Raw genomic sequence first — 12,005 nt, 5'->3', positions numbered from 1 at the left:
TGCACAGCAATGGTCTCTGGTCACTGCACTGGAGGAAATATCCAGAAGCTGTCTAATCTATTATACTAATAAATTTGCCAGGAATAAGAGACCCCACATCACTATGGCCCCCTTTAAGAAAAAGGAGAGGGTAGATCAGGATTCTATCAGTAAAAGCGAAGCAATTCAGTATTCTGATGAGAAAAGGTTTTAATGCAGGAAATTAGAAACTTACACATGATTGGAAGGGTTGGGCAAGCAATCTAGAAACTGCTGATAGTTTCAGGAAATCAAGAAGGGCTGGAGAAAGAGAAGCTGCTGACAATACTCCCAGCTATCTATGATACCAAAGCAGGTGATTCTCTGCAGCTTGCCAGGAAGTTACAGCAAATCTTATGTTTCTCATATATCCACACATCTGTTCACAACTGCCAACTCTGGCTGCTCCTCTTCTGCCTTCCAAAATCTCCCAGGAATGCCTTTAATAGGCAGATCTAACCCAGAGCCCTACAGGAAAGGGACAGTGGGGAATGGAGTTCCAGCCTTCTTCCCTGCAATGCAGAGGAGAAAGGGGCAGGAATATCACCAACTCGACAATGACAGTGTGATACAAGTAAATTAAAGCTAATCCCTATACCAAGGGTAGAAACACACAGGACCCTATAAAAGTCCTGAGACTCCTTGTATATTAGTTTAAAAACCCCATGGACTATTAGCAGAATCTGTAGGACAGATGATTCCCAGGTAGATGCAATGGCTTAATAATTCCGAACATTTCTACACTCCTCTCAAATCTCTAACTGCCAAGAAAGCTCCAATATGGGTCTGACACACGCATAACTCCCATGTGGCATAGGCTATCTTTCCCCTACTGTCTGGTAGTGCCCTCAAGTATCAACAAACTCTTCAAAGCACAGGCCCAAGGAAGCAAGGAATTTCCTCTGTCCCATGTCTAAGTCCTGCCTGGGGCATTCTGTGACAAGGCCTATAGCCTCCCTGGTCATTGTCAAGAATATCCATGGCCAGCTGCTTTCAATATCACCAAAAAGGAAAGCCTGACTCCATAATTCTATATGAAAGTCACATTCAAAAAATAATAATTCACCATCTAAGAGGTAAACACAAGGGAGTTGTTTTGTTATACTTCCAAATATCTAATTGGGGAAACTGGAGAGATATTAGAGTAACAAGTACAGGAGAGATAAAAGGAGGTTTCAAGAAGAGGTCTATAATTCCATTTAAGCTGTCTGCAGAAGGGCCAGGTAGAGAAAGCCAGCCAACAGGACCTTGGGCTAGGAATCTATGTATTCCTCATGTTGAGAGAACACAACAAAATAGCCATATTGCAAGCTCTCTAGCTCCTTCTGGATTCACTTGCACTCCTTCAAAAACTTCATGGCCTGAGGGCAATGCTGTTACAGCCTCTCCCCTGTGCCCTTGGCTCTCTCCTCTCCACATCTACAGCACCTGTTTACATATGTACTCTGCACAATCTAGGCCTAGGGTACTGTGTGTGATACCTTGGCCATTACAGAGCAATCACTTGATAAATATTTGTTGAATGGTACTTCAACAAAAAAGGTTGAAGCTGTTTAAATTTTTATACCTTTAGCTGCTTCCAAATCAGATTAGATGAGGAACCAGTTAGAAGTTAGGCCGAGCTAAAGGCAATAAGAGTCCAGTTATACCTGGGGTCCTGGAACTGTGCCCTTAAAGTTCATCTTTTTGCTGCCAAAAGTCCTAGCCTACCAGGCAACTGCTGAGAGAAGAGTTCAACTAACACAGGACATTGTAGTCAACCAGAAAGGCATGTGACTCTAGTTTAGAAGAAAGCAACTAACTCCTCTGCTCCCCAGCCTTACACACTGGCCTGGCCATGTTTTCCCATGTCTGAGACAATATATGGTTAATTATCTTGGCCTCCCTGCAACTTTCCTCTCAGTTTGGCTAGAAGTATTCACACAGTTCTGGCCTAGGTTTGCTTCCCTGAATACAATCAAGAGAAAAGATCCTTGCTGGTTTTCATCTCTGCTGAAGAAGAGGAAGTCCCTGAGGCTCAAACTAGACTGTGCCTGACCAGACTGAATTTCCAGTGTGAGCCTGGCCCCTGGAGTGCAGCAAGATTGGTCAGCTGGTCCCTGCCTAGTGTGAGGACCTGAAACTCACAGGACCGAACTTGAGGGCTGTCATTGTTCTTTGCATTATGCTGAGAATCAAACTTCAATCCTACACCAGTTGTAGAACTGTGCTTAAGCATCTTTCTTATTAATCAGAAACCAAAGACAACTTCCATCTAGTACTTTCTTGAGGAGTGCAATCCCATAAGCAGCAAAAGTGAAAGACAAAGAGCAGCGGGTGAGTAGGGGAAGGAGGGCAAACGAATACAAGGTGATGTGCTGCTGAGCTGTCCACGGCCTCAGAAGAAACACAGCCAGTTGTTCAGTCATGCATGCTGTCTGTGAGAAGCTGACTATAAATCACTATGCCTTCAGTCTCAGAGCAGTCTATCTGGGACAAAGAGGACAAGGACCTTATCTGTCAGTTCCTTCCCCTCTCCTGTCTCTCACTAGTCGAAGTTTACCCAGTGGGGTATGAACTCCCCTATAGCTCCTTTTGATACCAGCTGCTGAGGAAGCAAGAGCTTCCATAGGTCCACTAAAGTCAGGTTGTTTGTCTCGAATCTTCATCATCATAAAACAAAAGGGAAAGGACAGCATCACTCTCACTTCCCATTCTGCCCATCATATTTTTATAAACTGAGCATAACCTATATGAGATAGCTTGCTCTCACTTTACAGTTGGAGACATAGGAGTCTCTGCTAATAGCTGCTATGTCTAACATCTCTCTGAAGTATTTCCAGTTACTTGAAACCCAATTTTTTTAAATAGTACGAAAACATCCAAGAAATTATTACTTTTTAATCCATTTAAATATTTTTAAATAATATGCATTATGTTTTTTAATGCAAAAAATATATAAAGAAGATCACCACAAAGGCTAGGGAGTTGGACATTACCTCACACACTCTCAGTTCACCTTTCTTTTTTCCATTGCTGCAGAAATAAGTTTCATGAAGATATCAAGTGACAACACCGTCCCGCAGTAATACCATGTTTATCTTGCTCCCTTTCCTCACACATAGCAGCCTGAAACTGCAAGAGAGTTGACAATCCCTAAAACAACCCTTGGCCAAGGATGGATGGGAGCTGGTGGACAAATGTCCCCCTGCCAAGCTTTCAGTGAATATTCCAGGGTACATTCTATATGACTTCTCATATACAGGATCCCATGGACTCAAGCCATCTGTCTTGGAAGAAGTATAGCCAGAATGCTCCCTAAAAGCAAGGATGGTGAGACATCCTTTATGTACATTGGACTTGATATTAAGAAGGACTCGTCCCTGAGAAAGGGCATCATGCTTGGTAATGTTGTTCTTGTTAAGAACTGTTGAGTAGGTTCTGACCCATAATGACCCTGTATAGGATTTCTGAGGAGTGACTGGTGAGCTTGAACTGCCAACATTGCAGTTCAAATCGACTTTGCAGTCCAGTGCACTAACCCACAGTGCCGCACTAGAACTTCCTTGTAAAGCATAGGAAGGATCAGCAAGTAGCAGTCATTTTTATCATCCATCTTAGTGAACCATTTATCTAATACTTGCTTCTTATGAAATGTTTGCCTGCAACCCTAGGCTATGCTAGACTAGAGGGACTAGATCTTGTTTAACAGAGGGCGAGGGATGATATTGCCACCAGGGAAGTCAATAAGGCTCCACTGAGCTTGAAGCTTTGTGGTCTGCCTAGTCATTTTGGGCTCCTCACACCAATAGTAGTAAAAGAAGGATTTACTATGTAAAAGAAATTGGCCCTGGTTGGCATAAAGAACTAGATAGCTGTTACACATTAAAGAAGGGAAAAAATTATGATATATATGTTAGTCAGGGTCTTCTGAGAAACAGATACAAAAGCGAGATTAAATATGCAAGGAGATTATTGGGGGAAATGCCTGAGAAAGACCATAGGAAAGGAGCCAGGAGAGGCTCAGAGAGCCATCAGACTGCTGTATAGGTCTGACTCTAAGTAAAGAAGAAAGGAAAGGAAAGTTGGATGGAAGTGTCCTAGACCTCTGCCCAGCAGGCTGTTAGGAAATCCTCAAGCTAAAAGTTGGCTTCCAGAGGAGTCCTGTATCTCCCAGGAATCAACTTGCATTAATGTCTCTGCTGATCAGTCATTGATTGAAAGCAGCTGACTTGACGACACTTATCAATAGCAACAACTCTTAAAGCATTCAGAGTCTAATTTTAAAAAAGAGAAAGGAGATCATTAATGAGACAAAAACAATAGATGAAGATCAAATGAGTGATATTTATTCAGCAAATATTTATTTAGCAAGTTTTGTGTTGAGAAGATGCATTGAGATAGATGCTGAAGACACAAAGACAGGTAAGACATGGCCCTGCTTTCAAGGACTTTGGAGTTTGGTTGAAGAGACAGAGAAGTAAAACAAAGATGTTTTTAACAAGGAAAGTGTCCTTGCAGAAGTTATGACTTCCAAAGAAGACGATGCTCAAACTGTGTCCTGAGGAAGAGTGGGAATGATCCAGACAGATAATGACGGAGTAGGTTCAGCAGAGGAACATAATGGTAGTAAGAAAGCACCTGGGCACAGAAGAACATGATGGTCATCTATGAATGTGACACCTTGATGATTCAACCAGTGAAGGCAAGAAAGTGGGGAGGGAGTTCTCCCAGGTGTATCTAGGGAGGAAGAAAAAAGGATGGTCTGGCTTAAAACGCAAAGAGAAGTGGCAACTGCCAATACACCAAAGGACTTCACAACCCTGAGAGCTACTCTTATCATTGGGATCACCTATAGGCATCAAACAAAGCAATTGAAACCCACCACCAAGGTAAAAAGATCTAGATACTTAGAAAAAACTCTCTTGCCTGCATCAGGTGTAGTCATCCTTGGCAGAAGAGTATCATAAACACAGTTGCTTATGTGATTATACTGTCCACTCTCAGGTCTTTTCCTTTGAACAAAAATAAGATGGTGCTTTGGGGTATCCTGATTAGAGATGTTGAACAAGTGCATTAGATATCCCATTACTCGCTTCAAGAGTCTACAAAGTCCTGGTCCTGAGACGAGTTCTAGGACATTTGGAAACTAAGAACAGTTATTAGCTAAACACAAGCAATATAAATTCAAACACTTGAAAGTACAAGATGTTAAGAATATGATTTGTGCCATGAATTCCAAACAGTTGTGCAGTAGTTGACAAATATTCATACCCAACTGGGATGTATGTCCTCTCTTCCAAATATACTCTCATAGAAAAACCAGCGCCTCTTTTCTCCCCTTCCATTTTCTTCCTGATATATAGATTACCCCACAAACTGGCAGTATGTTGGCCAAATGTGTTTTATAGACCCAAGGTGTTATTTAAAATTTTGAATTAGTTATCAACATTTTAAAAAACGTATGGATTCTTATTTTTAAAACTCTAAATTTCCAGCTCATTTTATTCCTTTAAATTACCTATCTGAACTCCACTAGGTGTTAGAGTTTTAAATCTGTGCCCCAAGGCCTCCCCAGGGCTATGCTTGTCCCACCCCACAAAGACTGCCTTCCCGCTGCCCCTGCCCCCCTGACTACATAGTCAGCATCAGACACTTTGGGGACAGGACAACACCCAAGGAAACCGTCCATCACTCTTTACTTCATAGTGTTGTTGTTAGGGTTTCCTGTAGATCTTTACAGGAACAGGAAGCCTCGTCTTTGTCCCATGAAATGGCTGGTGAATTCAAACTGCCAGCCTTGTGATTAGCAGACCAGTGCTTATCTGACAGAGCTACCATGCTCTTATTATTTCACTTACTCGTGCAGAAATTGATAGACAAGAGATCACAGAACACAGTCCAAGTTAGACATTGTTGTTGAATGCTATCGAGTCTGCTCTGACTCATAGCGACTCTCTACATAACAGAACGAAACACTGCCTGGTCCTGCTTCAAAATTGTGGGTATATTTGAGCCTATTATTGCTGCCGTTGTGTCAATCCATCTTGTTGGGGTTCCTCCCCTTCTTCATTGACCCTCCACTTTACCAAGCATGATGGCAGTATGTTGGGGCAGAGATTTTAAACTCTAATACCTAATAGAGTTCAGGTAGGTAATTTGGAGGAGGTCTATGTTTGAGGAAGGAAATGGGAAGGGAATAAAAGAGGTGCTGGTTTTTCTATGAGAGTATATTTATACCCCACCAGCATTAAAATTGCAGGGGCCATTTCCCTAACTGGGAATTTAGACCTCCAAGCTCTTGTGAATTGAGTGAAAGTAGGAAAATCTAAGTTTAAGGCCAGCTTTCTACTAAATATAATCACTTACAAAGGTGAAAATTGTACCCACCATGAAGACAAACTGTTGCATTATTTGCAAAGCAGTTTGGTTCTTTGCTGTCATGTAGAGTCGCTATGAGTCAGTTCCAATTCCATAGCACTTAACCACCACCACCACCACCACCTTTCCACTTGTGAATACTATTTTTGCTTGGTTTCCATACCCAAAAGACCCAGTGAAATCTTTTCACAATGACAAAAAAACAAAAAACAAAATCAACAAACCCTCTGCTCCCCCAAGGATGAATTCTAATCTTCACCTTTAACAAAATAGGAAAATTGCTGGTATATAAAAATGTTTTTCTTAATACTTCTAGTCACTGAGTTTTCCAAAAATATTGGAGTTGAGCCTCAACTTGGAGACTCATTAGAAAAGTTTTATGGAGTTTCCTGAGAGGTAAAGGTTATACTTTTAATATGTCAAAGTTGACATAGTTTGTGGGGAGTGAACGAATGTTGAAGCTAAAGAAATGAGAGAAGTACTGTTTCAAATGAGAAAACCTGTTTCAGTTTGAAAGGATAGGGACCACACAAGAAATAGCAGATTTTTTAAGCTCATCTAACACTTTTCTCTATTCTTTACTTAATAATCTAAGATTTAGCTAAAAGAGGACATCTAATTAGTGGTGAGGACAAGTGAATAAATCAAAACCTTTTGACTCACTATCCTTTTTTTTTTTTTAAGGTTTTTATTGTGGATCGAGTGAAAGTTTTATAGGTTATATCATCAGTTTTACACTCAACAAATCATACACCTTGTTTCATTACAATGATTATAATCCCCTCCATGTACCATCAGTTAACAGTATTTCTCTCTGTTCACTTTAGCTTATTTTTTAAAAAAAAAAAACACAAAATAAAACAAAACCCACTCAGGCATATATAATAATTTACACCTCTAAAGGGCACATTCTGCAAGTTAGCTTCCTGGCCACCAGCTCTTAGTCCCTCTCTTCCCGTGATTCTAGAGTTCTCAGCTGCTCCCTCTCTCCATGACTCCATCTCTGCCTCCATCTCTGGTGTTGTTGCTTCTCTGGATAAGGTCCCGCATTCTACTTGTGCTCTTCTCCCTTGATGGTCCTAGGGTCCTCTGTTTCTGGACTGTAAGATTAACCACTCTTCTGTTTTTGTTACAAAACTTCTGCCTTTAAAATTGTGACAGTCACAATTAGTCATGATCACAATTAATCACTATTGAACCATACAAATCTTAGCCCCATCTCATTTCACCAGACCCATCTAGACAAGATGACAACTATTCAGTGGGGACTATTTCTCCCCTACCCCACACTCTTAAACTATGCTTCCTCTTGAAACCTTGTAAGCCAGTCAATTGGTGCCTTTATCTCCCCCTCATTTTAGGAAGCCAATGTCTAAGTTGCCCATGCCCATCTACAGAGAGGATAGCATTGATACTTGATGTGAGGACCCCTTCCCTCTTTGTTGGTATTTAGAGTTACTGCCTCCATGAATATAGGTAAGGTTCATCAAATTGTAGCAATTTACCCTTGTTTCCTTTATCAAAATGAAAAAAAAAATTTTTTTTTTTTTAATATTCCTTTAGTTGAGTTTTGATTAGCAAGCCATAGACACTAGGTCAAATGGGTACTATCTGCAAGTTTGGGTGTTCTTGTGCATCTTCCCTTCCTTCATATCAGCTGGCTGCTTCACTCTCAGCTCTAGCCCTCTGTAGCTGTGTCCTTGTCCATGGGCTCAAGTGTCCCCAGGTCTCACCACAGTTCAGACCAACCAGCCCTTCATCTTTTCTCTCTCATCTCCAGGTCAACAGGAGTCAATGGACTGTGGTTGAACTCAGCCCATTTCTTCAGTGCTGCCTTTCCCCCTCTTCCACTCACTAGTAGACCAATGTGGTTGACAGCAAGCTTACATGCTTGTTCATGTGTTCCCTTTGAATTTCAGTCTTAGAGGGGAGTTTGTCCTGAAGGAACTTGATTGTTTGCCTTAATGGCTTCCGGGAGAACAGCAAGCTTATTCTTATAGTAGCCAGTCATGCTGACGTTTTTGTTTTTTGTTTTTCCTGATGATCATTCTTTGAAGATGTATCTTCTGTTGCTCTAGTTATTCCAGGCTGGTCTGCTTGTCCTTGCTAGTGGGAATGTCCCACCTCATAAAGTTCTGGATGGGACTCAGGATTCCACCTAAGGTGCTATACTCTGCAAAGGCTTTGCAAGAGGCCTATTTCACTGGGCAAGTTCTAGAACCCCTTTTAGGTATTCCAATCAGTTATAGGCTGAAGGCAGGCTTACAAGTTTTCTGTAATCATGTTTTCCAACATTCCTTTCTATCCTACTCAAGTGTCTATTTTACAACAGTAGGCAAGGGAAACCGATATTCATAAGACAGTCAAGCATTTTAGTATTATTTCCCCTCTTCAAACTATGCCTAGATCCCTGTATCACAGAACCCTGTTGTTCCAAGATTGAGCATGCATCAATATTTACCTCTGTCCCACTTAGGTCATGCAAACCTGTCTCAGTGTTCCCCTATCTATCTTGTCCTTTCACCTCCTCCCCCTTCTTTTATTGCCCTCCACAACACCCGAACTAAAGCCCCCACCCCAACCCCACTCTTGTGGTTACCTTATATTCCATTAACTCTTCCCTCCATTTAAGACAGTCTATTTTATCCTGTAATCTATCTGACTTTCTCACCACCTGGATCTCTGTTCCTCTGTGTTTACCTTCTTTCACATTGTAATTGTTTTGATCATAGACTGACCACCCAGATCATCTGTTCTTATAATTTTATTCTGCTCTTGACTCTTCCATTTGTTGATTGAGGTCAGGATGATGCTGTCACGTACATCATTTTCTGGTTATTGTCTGTTCTTGTTGATTCTCAGTCCACAGAACTTCCTTTAGGATGTTTTTCAGTGCAGAGTTGGCTTTGGCAAAATCCTTTAGCTTCTGTTTATTGTGGAATGTTTTGATTACACCATCGTATTTGATTGACAACTTTGCTGGGTAGAGGATTCTTGGTTGGCAGTTTTTTTTCTTTCAGGGTTTTATATATGTCTCCCCATTGCCATCTTGCCTGCATGGTTTCTGTTGAGAAATCCAAGCTTAATCTGATTTGCTTGCCTTTGTATGTTACACTTCTCTTTTCTCTAGCTGCTTTCAGGATTCTGTCCTTATCTTTGATTTTGGAGAGCTTGATTATTATATGTCTTGGTGATTGTTACTTCAAATTTTGAAGAGATCTGTGTGCATGTGTAGTAGAACCCTCCGGGGGTGGGGATGGGACTTCCACTCATTCAGGCACCCCCTCTAGTCACCAGAATGGGAGTGCACAGACAGCGAGTGACCAATGAACAGATACCAAAAAGAGAATGTCTAGATCTTTATCTCCGTGGTTCTGTCAGGTGTCCGTGGCTACTCTGATCCTTCCACTGCTTGGTCTTACCCAAGATGGCAGCTCCGGGAGCAGCTGAGCATCTTGAATTAGAAAGCAATGAATTTCTTGCTTCTGCTACAAATTCCCTGAGCTGTAAGCCTTCCAACTTTCTAAATATTCCTTTATAAATGGTTCAGAGTTCTGGGACCATCCCCTGAGTCTGCTCAGTCCAGCATTCTGTGTTGTTGCTGACAGATCTCCTCACTGCACATCTACCCAATCCGCCATCTTGTTTGTTCTCCTCTCACTATCCATTTTTATTTCAGCCACAGCAGGCTGTCTTCATCAGAGGACAAGCAGACAAGTGAATAACAGAGATTTCTTAAACAATGATTTCAGCCCATTACCCTGAAAAGACATGAAATTTGTTTCACATATTAACTTTAAACGCTTTGGTGAGGGTGGGGATGTTAATGAGTAAGGGTTAGATGTGGGGTATAGATGGAGTGGGGAGTGTTGACACCTGGCACATTTACAGATTTACAATGTAAGCAGTTAGCTTTCATGAATATTGTAATGGAAAACTCATTTCTATTTAACTTATAGTAAATGTGTAACTGTACTACAAGATTCTGACACCTAAAAAGAAAAAAGATGCAAGCATTAGGAAGGGTGCATTTCCAGATTTCATGGCAATACTAGCTTGTCAAGGAAGTTGCCATGTCAGACACAAACGTCTGAGGAGTCAGGAAGCTGCCGCTGCAGTGTCAGCTCCAGGAGACACCCTGGAGCAGAGTCCATGCAGGCCTCACTACCCTCATGAAGCTAAGGCCTGGGCATTCATCTCTTTTTTAAAACCAGTGATAAGTATTGGAATTCTATTGTGACACTGTAAGATAAGCACTGCACTGCTAACCATTAGGTCAGTGATTCAAACCCACCAACTACTCCTCAAAAACATTATACAGGGTCCCTGTGAATCAGACCCAATGCAATGGCAGTTGATAATAACAACAAAGATGAGTATCATGGAGTCTCAGGATAGCACAAATGGTTAAATACTTGGCTACTAGTTAAAAGGTTGCCAGTTCAAACCCACCCAGAAGTGCCTTGGAAGACAAGCCTAGAGATGTGTTTCTGAAAGGTGACAACATGGAAAACCACATGGAGCAGTTCTACTCAGCACACATGTGGTCACAATGAGTTGGAATCAACTCAACAGCAACTAACAACAATGATGGGTATCATAGTACTATGGCATCTAGGTTTACCTTTAAAGGGGTGCTATAACAATTTCATTTAAAAATAGGAATATTTTAAATATGCCAGAAATTACTTCCTCTCCAATGACTTAAAGTTACATGCTATTAATTCATGAATACATGAGGATGAAATCCTTTTTCAGATTTTTTCCAGGGGTCGATGAGCAAAAAGTTTGAGGACCACTGATCTCCTTGGTGCCATGATAATCATTAAACACATGACAGTGGTGTAGACAAGAAAATCCTCAAGTTCCTACCAATCAGATCCTAAATCTCAGATCTGCAAGGCTTGTTGTCCCACAAAATAAGGTCTGTTTACAAGTCTCATCCTCAAAGGCATTTTCTGACATCCTTTGTAAAACAACACACTGTTGCCTTCTCTCCCTGAAACCTGCTTTGCTCTTCTCACCAGCACTTATCTCTCTCTGCCAAATAATGTATATAATGTGTATTTCTTTGTGCATGGTCTGTCTCAACACCAGAAGATGAGCTCCTTGGGGCAGGACCTGTGTCTCTCTTGTTTCCTACAACATCTCCCAAGCCACTGACCATTTCTGATGACGAGGTAGACTGGTTCACTCAGCAGCATTCCATCTCTGGGAGATGCTCAAACCTTGAGTTCTACAGGAGATGACCCTGCCAAACTGACAAACCAAGCAAGATGTGGAAGGCAGAAGCAAGACGTAATCACTGCTGCAAATGAACTAATTGACCCTTCAGTCATTCTTCACTGCAGAAACAACGAAAACTGCATAGTCATAGCCCCACTTGACTTCTGCTTTCCTGTCTTTTAAAAAAGTCTTCATGAGAGGAAAAAAAGGGTAACTGACACAATTTGATGAACTTGACCTACACCTATGGATGCAGTAGCTCAAAAGAGGGAACAAATCTTTACAGCGAGGATCATTCCCACCCCCCTCCATACACAGAGTAGACGGGGATGGGCAACTTGGACATTGGCTACCCAAAATGGAGGGCTACAAAGGCAAGAAGTGACTGGCTTACAAGCTTT

This window comes from Chrysochloris asiatica, unplaced genomic scaffold (assembly GCF_000296735.1).
Source record: "Chrysochloris asiatica unplaced genomic scaffold, ChrAsi1.0 scaffold00017, whole genome shotgun sequence".
In the NCBI taxonomy this organism is placed as follows: domain Eukaryota; kingdom Metazoa; phylum Chordata; class Mammalia; order Afrosoricida; family Chrysochloridae; genus Chrysochloris; species Chrysochloris asiatica.
Note: the sequence above shows the minus strand (reverse complement) of the source record.